Below are 14,953 nucleotides of genomic sequence, written 5' to 3'. Positions count from 1 at the left end.
ATTGGATTGATCCCTTGATCATTATGTAGTGTCCTTCCTTATCTCTTGTAATAGTCTTTATTTTAAAGTCTATTTTATCTGATATGAGTATTACTACTCCAGCTTTCTTGTGATTTCCATTTGCATGGAGTATCTTTTTCCATCCCCTCACTTTCAGTCTGTATGTGTCCCTAGGTTTGAAGTGGGTTTCTTGTAGACAGCACATATGAGGGTCTTGTTTTTGTATCCATTCAGCCAGTCTGTGTCTTTTGGTTGGAGCGTTTAATCCATTGACATTCAAGGTGATTACTGATATGTATGTTCCTATTACCATTTTCTTAATTAATTTGGGTTTGTTTCTGTGGCTTTTTCTTCTCTTGTGTTTCCCGCTTAGGGAAGTTCCTTTAGCATTTGTTGTAGAGCTGGTTTGCTGGTGTTGAATTCTTGTAGCTTTTCTTGTCTGTAAAGCTTTTGATTTCTCCGTCGAATGTGAAGTAGATCCTTGCTGGGTAGAGTAATCTTGGTTGCAGGTTTTTCCCTTCCATCACTTTAAATATGTCCTGCCACTCCCTTCTGGCTCTCAGAGTTTCTGCTGAAAGACCAGCCATTAACCTTATGGGGATTCCCTTGAACGTTATTTGTTGCTTTTCCCTTGCTGCTTTTAATATTTTTTCTTTGTATTTAATTTTTGATAGTTTGATTAATATGTGTCTCGGCGTGTTTCTCTTCGGGTTTATCCTGTATGGAACTCTCTGCGCTTCCTGGACTTGACTGGCTCTTTCTTCTTCCACATTAGCGAAGTTTTTGACTATAATCTCTTCAAATATTTTCTTACACCTTTTCTTTTTCTCTTCTTCTTCTGGGACCCCTATAATTCGAATGTTGGTGTGTTTAATGTTGTCTCAGGGGTCTCTGAGACTGACGTCAATTCTTTTCATTCTTTTTCCTTTATTCTGCTCTGTGGTAGTTATTTCCACTATTTTATCTTCCAGGTCACTTATCCGTTCTTCTGCCTCAGTTATTCTGCTATTGGTTCCTTCTAGAGTATTTTTAATTTCAGTTATTGTGTTGTTCATCACTGTTTGCTCTTAGTTCTTCTAGATCCTTGTTAAATGTTTCTTGTATTTTGTCCATTCTGTTTCCGAGATTTTGTATCATCTTTACTATCATTATTCTGAGTTCTTTTTCATGTAGGTTGCCTATTTTGTCTTCATTTATTTGGACTTGTAGGTTTTTACCTTGCTCCTTCATCTGTAACATATTTTTTTGTTGCTTCATTTCTTTTTCTTTTTTTTTCTTTTTTAATGGGTGGGACAGTCTTCCTGTCTTACTGGTTGTTTGGCCTGAGGCATGCAGCACTGGAGTTTGCAGGTGGTTGGATACAGCCGGGTCTTGCTGCCGAGGTGAGGACCTCTGTGAGGCCTCACTCAATTAATTTTCCCTGGGTCTGAGGTTCTTTGTTAGTACAGCGATTTGGAGTTGGAGCTCCCACCACAGGAGCTTGGGCCTGACCTCTGGCCTGGGAACCAAGATCCTGCAAGCCACGTGGCGAGGCAAAAACAAAAACAAAAACAAAAACAAAAAAAAGAAGAAAAAAGGAGCCGTACGATAACAAAGAATAAAAAACAAAACAAATTTAGAAAGGTAAAAAATATATTAGGAAAAATAAAAATATAATTGAAACAGCTTCAATAAGGTAAAACAAAACCTCACCAGAAAAAAGAAAAAAAAGGGGAGGGGTGGGAACAAGCCAAAAGGAGCAGAACAATAACAAAGTATAAAGAATTAAAAGATTTATTAGAAAAATTAAAAGTATAAATGAATCAACAACAAGGTAAAACAGAACCCCAATCTAAAAGGAAAAAAGAAAAAACAAAACAAAACCCTTGCCTATGGGATGGGCGGAGTTTAGGCAGGGTTTCGGGTGGGGCGTGACCTAGGTGGGCTGGCGGAACATTTGAACGTGGGGCGGGGCCTAGGCTCAGAACCCAGGCACCCGGAAATGGCCTTGGGGAAGGTTATAGGCGAGGCACCGTTCAAGCATGGACAGGGCCTTTGCTTAGGACCTGTGCAGAAGTGGAGAGGCAGCACGTCCAAAGGGCTGCCTCCAGAGTGTGGAGTTCTGGAGTTTGGAGGTAAGGTCCTGGGTGAGGGTGTGTGGGTGGGGTTTAGGCCCATTGTGTTGGAGGGGGTCTCAGAGGGGGTCTCCGAGTGTAGAGGTGGGGCCCTGGGTGGGGTGCAGGGGCGGGGCTTGGGCTCTGCATTGCAGGAGGGAGGCTCCGAGGGCAGAGGATTAGGGCCAGGAGCCCAACAGGCTCCCTGGCGCCTAAGTGGACAGGGAATGCACTGGCCGTGTTCCCTTCTGTTCCTCTGTGTCCTCCCAAGTCTCCCCCAGGGTCTCCCCCATTCCTGCTGGACCCCTAACCATGGATGGGTCTTGCTGGGTGTAGGAACTCTTCCTCTCCCCCAGCCACCCCTCAGGGGTGCCAGTCCCAGAGGTCTGGCCTTTACTTTTGCTCCCCCTTCCCTCCCTCCCACTCCCTCAGGATCCTCCCAGCTGGCGGGAGCCTTGGTGGGCAGAGGATCAGGCCTGGGATCTCAGCAGGCTCCTGGGGGCCCAAGTGCTCAAGGGAAACCCAGCCACGCTCCCTTTTGATCTTCTGCCCTGCCAGTGTTTCCCCAATTTCCCCCTTTGGGCGTGAGACCCATTCCCTTCCCCTCCCCCAGCCACCACTCAGGGACGCCAGTCCCATCCCGCTTCCACTTCTTCTCCCCCTTCACTCCCCACCAAGCCCCACGTCCTACCCGGTTGCTGGGGGTTCCTTTTTCTCTTGAGTAAATCACTTGTAATTCTGTTAACTATTTCTGCTTGTTTGTTTTTGTTTGTCCTTGTGTCTATACATACATATATATATGTAATATATAAAATATATATATTAAAAATATACATGAAAGTAATGTTATTTTTGATTGGTCAAGTTTAGGTATCATATATCAGGGCCCTCCCATAACAAAAGAATTTGTTCATTTGAACCATCACCCACATCTCTGTCCCCCTACTCATTTTACATATACACACACACACAAACACACACACACAATCTTTTAGCTTCTTTATTAGTTTAAATCGCACGTACATAGTTTTTATTCCTTCAGTGACCTACAGTAACATTTGACTCACAATTTATGAGATGAGTGTATGGTGCTCCAACCCCTCTTAGGACCTCCTCTCCCACTTCCCTTTCTTCTGCTTCTCATTTCTAACAAATGTACTTTCACTTTTATAATGTTAAGATGGATAAAATTTATTTTTGGTTTTGTAAATTACAGTCTACCAAGCTTTCTCTATAGGTTGATTCCAGAAGTGGAACATCCATGAAGCAAATCATGTTTACTTTACTGTGACCATAAATATCATTTACCTCATAGCCAAGAGTACTAGGATTATTACTATGATTACTGTTCATTTTCTTTTTTAAAGTTTCTAATAGGTTCTTTTATTTTCTTGCTTGGTCTGTGTTTATCAGCTTTGGTTCCTTTATTTTCTTGCTTTAATTGTATTTATTACCTCCTTGAGGTATTTCAAGTTCTCAAGAATCTATTCATATTCCTGGAATCTACCTCATTTTTACAGATGACCCCCTCCTTCCTCCCCTCTATTCTTCTGCTCTAAGCCAGGCCAGTTACTTTAGGTTCCATAGAGCTGCTGACAAGACACTTTCCTGGGTTGAATACTATGTCCTATTCATCTTTTTTTTTTTTTTTTACTCCCTTCCATTTCATGAGCATAACTTTGATAAACTTCCCTATAAATATTTATATGTCTGATAATGTCATTATTCTTCTCTTATACTTTATTCTATTCTCACCCTTTAGTCATAGTTTAGCAAGATATGAAAGTCTCAGTTGACACTTATCTTCTCTTAGAACTTTGGAGGAATTTCACCACTGTGTTCTTAGATTTAGTTGTGCTAATGAAAAATATAATATTGGTTTTATTCCCTTTCTTCTGAAGATGACCCCTGGATAATTTGGAGATTTTCTCTTTATCTGTGGAGCTCCTAAAATTTCATAATAATATAGTTATGAATATTTGAGTATTCATTGTACTGATCACTCAAGGGACTTGATTATTCTGAAGCTTTTTGTCCTTTACCTCTGGGAAATTTCTTGCATTATTATTATTTTTTGGAAAATTTCTTCTCACCTTTATTTTAACCACCTTGTCTTCCTAGAACTTTTATTGGTCCAATGCTAAATCTCTTAAATTGCTCTTCTATGCCTCTCCTCTTTACTTTGCGCTCGTATTTCCATTTCATAGATTTTTTTGTTCTGTACTCTAGAAGATTTCCTCAATGTTACCTTCCAACATTTTTATTGAATTTTCTTCCTTTTTTGACATCATATATTTAATTTCCCAGAACTCTTTTTTGCTACATGATTGTTCCTTTTATGTAGCATTCTGTTCTTTCTTTATGAATGCAATATGTTCTTGCATATCTCTGAGAAGACAAGTTTATTTTCTCTGAATTATCTTTGTTTCCTCCAAAGTCAGTTTTTCATTTTTTTAAAAAAATTTTGGTCTCTCTTTTATGTTCAGTTTTCCTAAAATGTCTGATGATCCTTGGTTAATCATATAAGTAAACAAATGAGATACTAGAAAACCAATCGGGGACTCAGTGTATTTGGACAAAACTCATTGACAGTCAAGCTTCTGTCTGGGGTGACAGGTCAGAGGGCTGAATGTTAATGGGGGGTGCCCATTCCCCAAATCTAGAGGTCTTTGCTCTCAGGCACTGGTGTTTATACCAGCACTCCTAGTTCTTCCCATTTAATTGCTTTAAAGAAAATTTATCCATTAAAAAAAATGGGAGTAGATATTGGCTGTTTGTTTCTCTGTGTGGATGGGCAAATAAAGAGTTCAATTTATCTTCTGTTTTCAACCCCACTTCTCACTCCTGCTTTTTCTTACATGATGTTTCTGATCCTGAGCCTGTCTGAAGCTCCTAAGTCCATCTTCTCTCTCCTCTGCCAAAGGCCCCTCCATGAGTGTTCTGGAGTGTGGTTTCTTCTACTTTGATTCTTTTTTTCACTCCTCCTCTCTCTCCTTCCATCTTGTAGAAGTTTGTTGACTCTCCGCTGATGCTCTTTTCCTAACCCTTGCAGGTTTATGCTCTTTTCTTTTTTTTTTTTTTGAATATACCTGCCTTCTCCAGTCTGGCAAAAGGACTCCTGTCTTTTATCTGAGTCCCGCTAAGGTTTGTGGAAAGGGCTTCCGTACTCCCCAAGTCTGTGCCAGTGGCCTTTGGGCACTGTAGCCAGTGTGGCCCAGACCTATGCTCTGCATCTCTCTGCTGGCTCTGTGCAAGCCTCCCTGTGGACCAGTTCTGAAACAGATTCCCCCTAGGCAAGCAGAGGCAGAAATTTCTGAATTTCCTGAAGTTCAGAGATAATGGAAGGGAAGAATAACATGGGGAAAAATGTGCAGGCACCCTTGAATGGGCATCTGCAGGCTGGCATCATCCTCAGGTTCCCTACAAGACCCTTTCCTCTTGCTGCCCTGTCCTGGGGTCAGCTCAGATGCCCCACTGGGTGGGTGTTCCTCTGCCCCTCTGAGGAATCAGCCTATGCCCTCTGTCTACCTCCTCAAGGCCCAGCTCCCCTCCAACATAGGCCTGGATCTCTTGCCCTTCTTTCCTCTTCTTATGACTGATCTTTTCCCAAAGTGAAGGAGAGAGGAAATGTTCACTCTCTCCAGGAAGACCCCACCCTTCTCAGGAATGGCCTCACTCTCTGCTTGTTGAGGGCAATCCCGTCAATCCCCACTTGTCTTGGGTATCTTCGTCATTCAGACTTGACTAACATCAAGTGTGACACATGTGACATTTATTCTCCATCTTCATCCTCCCAAGATCCTACCATTTAACCTCATCTCCAAGTTCCCTCTTTCCCTCACTTGCCTCAGGCCTTTGCACTTGCGTTCTCATTCTCCATGCCTGAATTACTCTTTACCTGAAGGTTTTCTGCCTCATCTTATTTAAGTCTTTGTTCAAATGATAGCTTCTCAGGAGACCTTCTCTGATGACTATACTTGAATTGACACCCCTCCTAGGACTCCCTGACCTCCTTCATTGTTTTTCTCCACAGCATTTAACACCTAATATATATTATAAAACCTATTTGCTGGTATTTATCATCTGTCTTCTCCATGAGGGCAAGAATTTTTGTCTGTTTTATTCATTACTGCAGTCCCAAGCCTAGAATGGTGTCTGGCACACAGTAGGTGCTCAATAAATACATGTTGAATTGAATATAGAATAGTGTGGTTCACAGATATTGTTATATCAGCTGTGGGCCTCTGTTTCAGATCTGAAGGAATTCATTGGGTGTTGCTTTTCACAAAATAAAAACATCTCTTTCTCTGAGGGTGAATTTAAATCCTCACATCTTAAAAACAAAAATCAGATCAGTTGAAAGCTTTGAAATTACAGACCCCTCTAATCCTAAATGATGTTTTCAAAATCTCAGGACCAATTTTTAGTCTGGGCTGAAGCATAAAGTACTTCTATCCTCCTCCCCTCCATCCTTTTTGCTTCCCCATTGAGGGAGGGGAGGTCCTTTCCTATAAACCTAACTCAATTTGCTTTATTGAATCTGTGACCCATCTTGCCCAGACACTGAGTGGACTTGAGTCTGGGAAGCAGAGCTCCACTGTCAAAAGTGAATTTAAGGTCCAATTTACTGTAACTTGCATTTCTCTAAGTTCACTTGAGGGAGACCATTGTTAGACTCTGAGCTCACTTTCTCATATCCACATTTCTTCTCTCATCAATCCTCTCCTGCCTTGGCTGGGTAACTTTGCTGCCAGTCTTTTGTTCTCCTCTGTAAAAGGACAGAATAAAGGCTGCCCTGCCCACCTTCTAGGGTTTCCACAACAGCAAAGAAGCTACTGCCTGGGAACAAGCACAAAGGCTGGGGCGAGCCCTTCCTGCTGGCTATGGTGTGATGTGGCCAGGGGGCCTGGCTGCAAGTTGGAAGACTGGGACCTCACAGGTCATCTGCTGGTGTGCTGTGTGGCCTCAGACCTGGTCCTGATCCTCTGGGTCTGGGTGAGGCCAAGGCAACACTCAAGGATTGGACCAGGTCATCTTTTTTTTTTGGTATCTGAGGGTCTCTATGAAAGAAGAAGGGCCATAGAGGGTCTGATGCTGGTCACACCTGTGAAATGGGTCAAAATAATCACCATACCAAGGAGAGCAAAGAAAGAAGCTGGGCCAGGGATTGGTGCCCCCAGATGATATCCCCTCTCTATGACCACTCCCTTCTCCCAGACATGGTTAGGGTCCTTAAAAGTGTAGGAGAAGCTATTTCTAGAAGATGTGCTTACAATTATCATCAAACTTTTATTATTATTATTTTGGAAAGAAATTCCAACACCTAAGCAGGCAAAAGTTGACTTTTTTCAGGATTATTATTAGAAGGGATTTAACTGATGTGGAGTGAAGCTGGGGTGTATGGCTAAGAAGGGACATGCGTGTGGAGAAGGGTATCTGGTGAAAATTCTAGCCACAGAATGTTCAGCCAATGGGAGGTACAGCAGGGGAGGGGTAGGAAATGGCCAGAAGAGATGGAGAAGTGTGTTACAGCAGCTCAGGGGTGATGATTAAGCAGCTAGTAAAGGAAGATGAAGCTAGAGAGGGAGGCTGTGGCTGTGTTAAAGGTCCCCAATTGACCACCTAAAGGCTTCTCTCCTCAGCAGCAGGACTATGTCCCGTGTGTATGTGTGTTTCCGTCTAGTTCACCCTTGTACCCTTTGAGACTCTGACTTTCCATAAGGAAGGTCTTCTCTTGGATCCCCCACCTTGAATAGGCTCTGGTTTTTATTTTATGTCCCTTGTATCCTCCAAGGCTCTGAAAAACTAAGATCCCGTTATCCAGGTATACCAGATGTCCTCAGGACAACAGTGACTTAACAGATCTTCTTTCTCTAACTCCCACTTAGATTTTGACCTAACTTCCTATTACCTTACCAGCTGTTTAGAGCATTTAAGAAGATGTTGTGTGCATTTTACCTAGAGTTCTTCATGATTTCCAGCATACCTGACTGGTTCTATTACTGGGATGGAACTCTGGCTGGCTCTATGGCTGCTGCAAGGTGTTCTGGTCCTTTCTAACCTGTCATGAAGATCAAATGATGCTAATGGATATATTCTTGCAATGGTGCTAGCTCTCATCTGTATGACTGTTTGGAGTTTAAACAATGCTTTTATATCCAGCCTCATTTAGAACTCAGGACAGGGGAAGAATTACGGCTCTCATTTTTACAGCCAGATGTCTGAGCCGCAGGAGAAGAAGTAACCCAAGATTACTCAGTAAGAGGCAGCATCAGGATTGGAAACTAGTTTTTCAAATTCCATATCCCATTTGCTCTTCTCTTCACTTTTACCGGGTCCTTCCTCTTAACCAGGAACCACAAACCACTGTGTAAAAGGGGTCGATTAGTTTGATCCCACTGAAGGATGTAAGTAGGGTGGGTGAGGCTACACTCTGGTTCACTGGGATCCCAGAAACTGACTATGGTCTGGGTACTCAAAGCTCTGTTTTCATCACCTCCCCCAGCCTGAAAACAGCTCAGGGTGACGGCGGGGACAGCTCCACGGATGGGCTGCATCCTTCCCTCTGAATTAAGGACTAGGCTAACCACTCAAGATGAAAGCTCAGCTCCCTGTCACAGATATCCTGTTACAGATGACTAGGGAGGAGCCTCTAAACCTTGGACTCTCTCTCCAACTGTCTTCTCTAGGTGGAAAGTGATGGTATGGGATTATGATGACTCAGTGTAAAAGGATGGCAACTCTGTACACAGATGCGGTAATAAACAGAGAATTTAAGACTGAAGCAGGAGAATTCTGGTCTTAGTCAGTCTATATGAGACCAGTTCTATTACTGACACAGAGCAAATCACCATTCTTTTAAGACTTAATTTGTTCTTTTCGCGTCAAAGCAGCAAGGGGATGCAACTGCCTATCCGGCAACTTTAAGAAATTATTTATGAAAGGACAAATTCCCCACAAGGCCATCCAGAGAAGGGGGGATACAAGGGGAGCAAAGGGAATAAAGAAAGGATGGGGCATGAACACAGAACCGATAGACCAGGCGCTTGACACTAAAGGCTTAACATCAAATGCAGCCAGAAATCCATTTCCACAGTTTTATTGGCCATTCTGGCTGCCTCATTTCAAAGGGAAAGATTTGAATTCAGAGACACAACATTCCCTTTGTTCTCTTGCCCTCCAGCCTTTGGTGCCAGTGTGGACTGTACCAGAGGGAGAGAGTGAGATCAAAACCCCTCTCCACTCAGCTACCTGCCCCCAGAGCTGGCCCTTGGCATGCTTAATGAAATCAGCTTTGCTATAGATTGACAATGCCCTGTCAATTATAATCACTTATCTTGGCAAGCAGAGCATTTGAACACTTAAAAGAGCAGGGGGTTCAGTGGGCCCAGAAAAACCAGAATAAAATTATACTGCATGGTAATCAGAGCAAGAGTATATTGCTCACATAAAATTTTACTTTAACTGTCAGAAGGACCGGTAGGATTTTCCATCTCATTTTCTGCCCATTGGGTATTTGTGGTTCCATCTGGGGTCACTTTGTCCTAACTGACGTTAATAGGGGTATTGTGTCAGTAGAGGGGGGGACCACGCGATGCACAGGGAAGATTTGGGGTACGCTGGGGACACCGGGAGGGGGTGCAATGGCCTGTGACATAGCAAGAAGTACAGGATTTGAGGGGATTCCTGGCTCCCCCGGAATTTCTGACCGTGAGCCTAGATACACTGTCCCCCACGCAGTGTCTCATTTGTCTTCTAGATAATGGAGCAAATATGTCACCCTTATGGTGCCACTGTGGCAGACAGACTTTTCTTCCTTCTCACTTACTATTGTAAAACCTGGGTTTTAGCTGGGCAGTTGCCCACCCAGAGGATCTCCCCAGCCCTCCCTGATCAGCTTTGGGTGGGAGCAGCTAGAGCAGCCCTGGGGGAATGTAAGGGGTGAGAGCGAGGCCCCGCTGATTGCACCAAGAGCGGCTGAGCGAGGGGTCTCCCTGCTTCACTATCCCACACGCCTGCACAGTGGCATCTGTCTAGGAAGCTTCTGGTAGGACCTGCAATCCTGAGGGGCGGGGGGCTGCTGACAGAGGGCTTCGGGACTCAGGAGAACCTCCTGAACCTAGGACAGGAGGACCTTGTGAATGGGGAGCCCGGGACCAAGGCAGCCACTGCCCTCAGATACCCGGCAACAAAAACAAAGCCAGAAGCTGACCGAGGCCAGTAGGTGCTGAGGATGGTTGTGGGCTGGACCCACCCTTCCCTGAAGCCAGAATGATCTGCTCTTCTTCCTCTAGATTCCTCACACCTTTCCTGGAGAGAAGGAAAGGGGAAAGTCTCTGATCGGACTGGGGACTTTTCCAAAGGTGACAGTTTAACTCAGGTGACCCTGAGTCATCAGAAACTGATGGTTTTCTGCCATCAGCAGGAAAGATGCTTGAGAGCTGTTAGTTCTCTCTGCATCCAGGGCTTGGCCTACGAGCACATGGAAACCTGCCACATCGTTCTTGCCCTTCTGCCGTAACCTGTTGGGAGAATTTCGGTAAATGACGTAAAAATAAAACCTACCTGCAGCAAACCTGGAAAAGCGTCCCCCTGCCTGAGCGGCCATCTCAGGGGACATTGACTGAGCTGCCAATAGCCTGGCTCTCGGTCAGACACAGCCCCCGTGAAGGCACAGGCACTTGGTACTTTGTCCCGGGAGGATGGAGACGAGGAGGCAGACAGGTGTGCATGTTCCTGGGGCCAGGGGTGGGGGGTGAGCTGTGGGTGGGGAGGGGCGGGTGATGCAGTAGGAGAGGCTGGGAAGGGCTTTCTGCGCGGGACTTTTGAGGGGGACCCACCCCTGCCAGACCTTGACCTTGGCTGTCTGACAACCACAGTCCCATCACTGTACAGTGCCAGGGGAGGGGGCTTTGTGTGCTTCACAGCCGGGGACACTGAGGCGTGAGGGGCGAGGCGTCACGGCCAGTGGGCGGTGGAATGAGCAGGCTCTTTTCAGCCTCCCAGGAGCATCTTTTGTTTCTCCCCTCCTCGGGTCCCCATGCCCTAGCCCCTCAGTTTTCAGGGCTCTCGGCCAATTTACCGCAAGACTTAGCTCTGGGCAGCTGTGGCCAGCTGTTTAGGAAACGGGCTCTATGGGGCCAAGGCGTTGGTCTCCCCAGGCTTACTGGATTTCTTCGTTTCTGCTTCTGCCCGTGAGAGACCCTGGCAGCTGAAGCTGGACAACGGGATGGTGGGGGCGGCAGGGGGGCTCAGCCTTACTCTGTTTGCAGCTGGAGCCCCATGAGATGGGCTGGGGTCTGGGCTCAGGCCCCCTAAAGGGGGCTTCTCCATAGAAATCATGACAATGACCATACCTAACCAAGAGGGCTGCTGTAATGGAGATGCTATTTGATGAGAGTGGGTGGCCGTCCCTTAGACAAAGAGTCACATGGCCCAGAGAGGTTAACTTCCTTGTCCAAAGTCACACAGCACTTCGGAGGCCAGTTCTGGCTAGAACACAGCTCTCTTTGCCCCACGTATCACTCTTTCCTTTTCCCTTACTTTTCAGTCCTCAGACATGAAACAGCTTGCTCCCTGGGACCTTTCTAGTAACATTTCCTTTCTCTAATTCATACGTCACACAGGTACTCCATAAATTAAAAAAAGAAGAAAAGTCATACAGCCAGTAGGAATGAATGAAGCTATTGTAAAATGACATGAATAAGAATTAAAATCTCAAGCTACATTTTTCTTTTCAGGGGTGGGGGGGGCAGACACTAAATCTCTCAGTGGCAAGCAGGTGCATTACATCTCCAAGGGGAGGGAAGCAGATGCCCGAGTGGGAAGAGTGCCCTTTGAAAGGGTGAAATGGGAGTGTCGAAGTTTGTAGTCACGCTCCCCAGAGGTCGTGCAGGGTGGCTGCGGAACAAGGGCCTTCTGCGTGGGGTCAGGCGCTGCGGGTGTGTGGGGTGTGTGTGGTGTCAGCACTGTGCTGGCTGGCCACAGATGGGGCTTCAGGGAAAGAGCTGGACTCAAGTGCTTCCCATACCCCGTCCTCCCTCCCTCCTCTCTCTCCTCCCTTCTTCCCTCTTTCCTTTCTCTCCCTGTCCCTCTCTCTTCTTTTCTCCCACCACCTCCTACACCCCAGACCTGTCCAGGAAGCTCTGATAGTACTGTGCCCATCTGAGGATGCTCTGAGGCACTGGCTCATTGCCAAGCTGCTGCTTCTGTTTGGAAGGACCCTGCCCCCCATCTCTGGCTGTCCAAAGCCCTGTCTTCTCTCAATGCCCTCTAAACCCCCTGCCCCCCAGGGGACCTGTCTTAACTTGTTTCTCCTGGAGTCCTTCAAGGGTGAGAGACTCAGCCTGCACCCACCGGGCAATGCAGATGTCACACATATATCGTCTTACATAATCTTCCCCATCACCCTTCCTGGCAGCTCGGTGCTAGGTTAATAACCCGGTTCTCGAGCTTTATTGGATGTATGCTTGTTGCTGATGGGAACTTCTCCAGGAGTGGGTGGCAGCTAGCCCCATCTTTCAGGCAGAGCGACCGAGGTGCAGAGCTGCAGAGGCACTGGGCAGGGGGCGTAGACCATCAGTGGGCGGTAAAAGTAGAATTCAAACCCACAGCAGCCAAATTCCAGCACCCCTGTTCCTCCCCGTCCCCTCTGCAACCAGGGACCAGGCAACTCCTGTCCCCTTTGACCTTCTGTTTCAGCCCCTCCAAGGGTCTCGTTTCCGAGTTATTTGTGGATATCTGGCAGTGGGGTGAGTGGAAAGATTGTGTGATTTGAAGTCCGATAGTCTTTATCTCAGTAGCGTCTGAACTAATATTAATAGAAAGCCCTCACTGAGCACGTGCCGAGGGTCATGCCCTGATCTAAGAGCTTTACTGACCCAGGAACCTCACACTGCCTATGAGGAGGGTACAGTCATCATATGACTTTTCCCGATGAGGAAGCCAAGGCACAGAGAGGTTGTGTCACTTGCCCAGCCTCACACAGCCGCCCCCCGCAGAGGGAGGCTTCACTGTAGGCGGCCTGGCTGCAGCATCTGTGCTTTTAACCCTTTAGCTGCCTTTAGCGTGAGCACATGGGACGAGACTAAGAAACAGGCACAGGAGGTGCAGGACACAGAGGTGGGGTCCACATGAGAAACGGCAGCTTCTCCATTTTATGCCCTCTTCTCTCACTGCAGTGGGAGTTCCTGCAAACCTGTCAGCCGCCCTTCTCTGTAGCTCCTAGCATGAGGCTGGGTGTGAAGTTGTTCAGGGTGCCAGATGCACGGAACTAGCCCTGGGTCTTGTGTACTATCACAGCCTGATGAAGTGAGGGGCAACACGTGTCATCCTTGGGGCTCCTACCAGGAGCGTGATCTTGGCAATGTGGTCACAGGGCACTTGGAAGCTGAGTACTTTGGGCTTGATGGAGGAATTTGTCCCAAGGTGTTCTATTTTGATACTCTCAACAAAACAAAACAAAACAAAACAAACAAAACAAAGCAAAAATCTTTGTAGGAAAGAAAATAACCCAAAGGTGAAATTGATTATGAATTGTGTTTGAAGCTTCCCAGTTAAATGATTTCCCTGTATTAGTAAAAACCCTTTGCTTCTCCTCATACATTTCCATTATGCAGAATATTCTACATTAGGGGGGTTTCTCTGTGGACTTCAGTATCCCACCATGGCTGACACAGTTTATATTTTCCTAATAGAACAGCACTGCAATGGAAATTGTAGGGCATAAATCTTTGCCTTTGGAATCATCAAAAGACAGAGCCCCTTGCTGGCATTACTGGTTGAAAGGAAATTCCATCGGGTTTAAAGATACAGGGTTATCTCTTAAGTTTGGAGACAGATTCCCTAATTCAGCCAAGTGGACATTAATGGAACTTTCTGAGAAAAGAGAACCAACATGGATTAAGTGCCCACAAAGCCAGCCTTGTGTTTCATTTAATTTGACTGTCAGTCCTGAGAGGTGGGCATGTGTATTTCCCTTTACATGGATGAGAAAACTGAGGCCCAGAGACAAATCCAACTTGTCCAGAGTCGTACAGCCAGGTGTGGTCAGAACCCAGGGCTGTCAGGTTGGGGAGGAACATCATCAGTGTCACACACCTGACAGTGCATTTTCGGGTCCCTTTGGCACCCAGGGCTTCCCTGTCTCTCGGGCACATGGAACCTAAGAATCTGGCATTTGCTCAACTCTGAGAAGCTGTGGACAAAATGATGAGGGTACAAGGACAAAATGACGAGGGTCCCCCAGAGTGCAAAGACTTCCCCCAGGTGCAGCACCATGTGTCTTCTTATTTTCCTGTTGATTCTATGAAAATATTTATTTTGTGATTCCAAACCAAATGAAGAATGCGTTGCCACGGGAACCATCAAACCATGCTTTCTTTGAACCCTTTATTAATGATGCCTTGTGTCTCCCACTTTTTTTTATCTCATTTTCTGTGCGTGAGATTGCTGGAGCACGCTCCCTTCACTTCCTCTGCACCGCGTCTCTGCCCAGCAAAATCACGTCCATCCTTCAAGGCTCATTTCCTCCTCCACCTCCTCCAAGAACTCCCTTCAGCTGGCACCCCGTTCTCTTGATGGGTGACGTAGTTCCTTTCCACTGATGGTCCCTAAGACCCTTTTACTGAGTTGGAATTCATTTGTTTATTTATCTGATCATTCATTCATCCAACAAGCATCTGCTCAACACCTACTCTACACCAGACCTCATATTCGATGTTAGAGACACCAAATTAAAAAAAAAATACAATAAATACACGGTTCCTGCCCTCAAAGGGCTCATAATCTCTTGGGAGAGGTATTGACCCAAATGTGCGATTCAAATCTGGGAAAGACAAGACTATAATAGAGCCTGGCAC

At 45.9% G+C, this 14,953-nt stretch overlaps 1 long non-coding RNA gene across 1 annotated transcript; it reads left to right on the top strand.

Moving 5' to 3' along the window:
• Nucleotides 1-1,778: 1,778 nt before the first annotated feature.
• LOC113627645 (uncharacterized) lies at nucleotides 1,779-14,271 on the top strand. The gene is made up of 2 exons (XR_003435636.1): nucleotides 1,779-2,114; nucleotides 2,526-14,271. It is a non-coding gene; the product is annotated as an uncharacterized LOC113627645 (long non-coding RNA).
• Nucleotides 14,272-14,953: the final 682 nt, after the last annotated feature.

The sequence above is a fragment of the Aethalodelphis obliquidens genome, unplaced genomic scaffold (genome assembly GCF_003676395.1).
Source record: "Aethalodelphis obliquidens isolate GAN/ISIS:26980383/991018 unplaced genomic scaffold, ASM367639v1 scaffold21, whole genome shotgun sequence".
In the NCBI taxonomy this organism is placed as follows: domain Eukaryota; kingdom Metazoa; phylum Chordata; class Mammalia; order Artiodactyla; family Delphinidae; genus Aethalodelphis; species Aethalodelphis obliquidens.
This window is presented reverse-complemented; position numbering and strand designations above follow the sequence as displayed.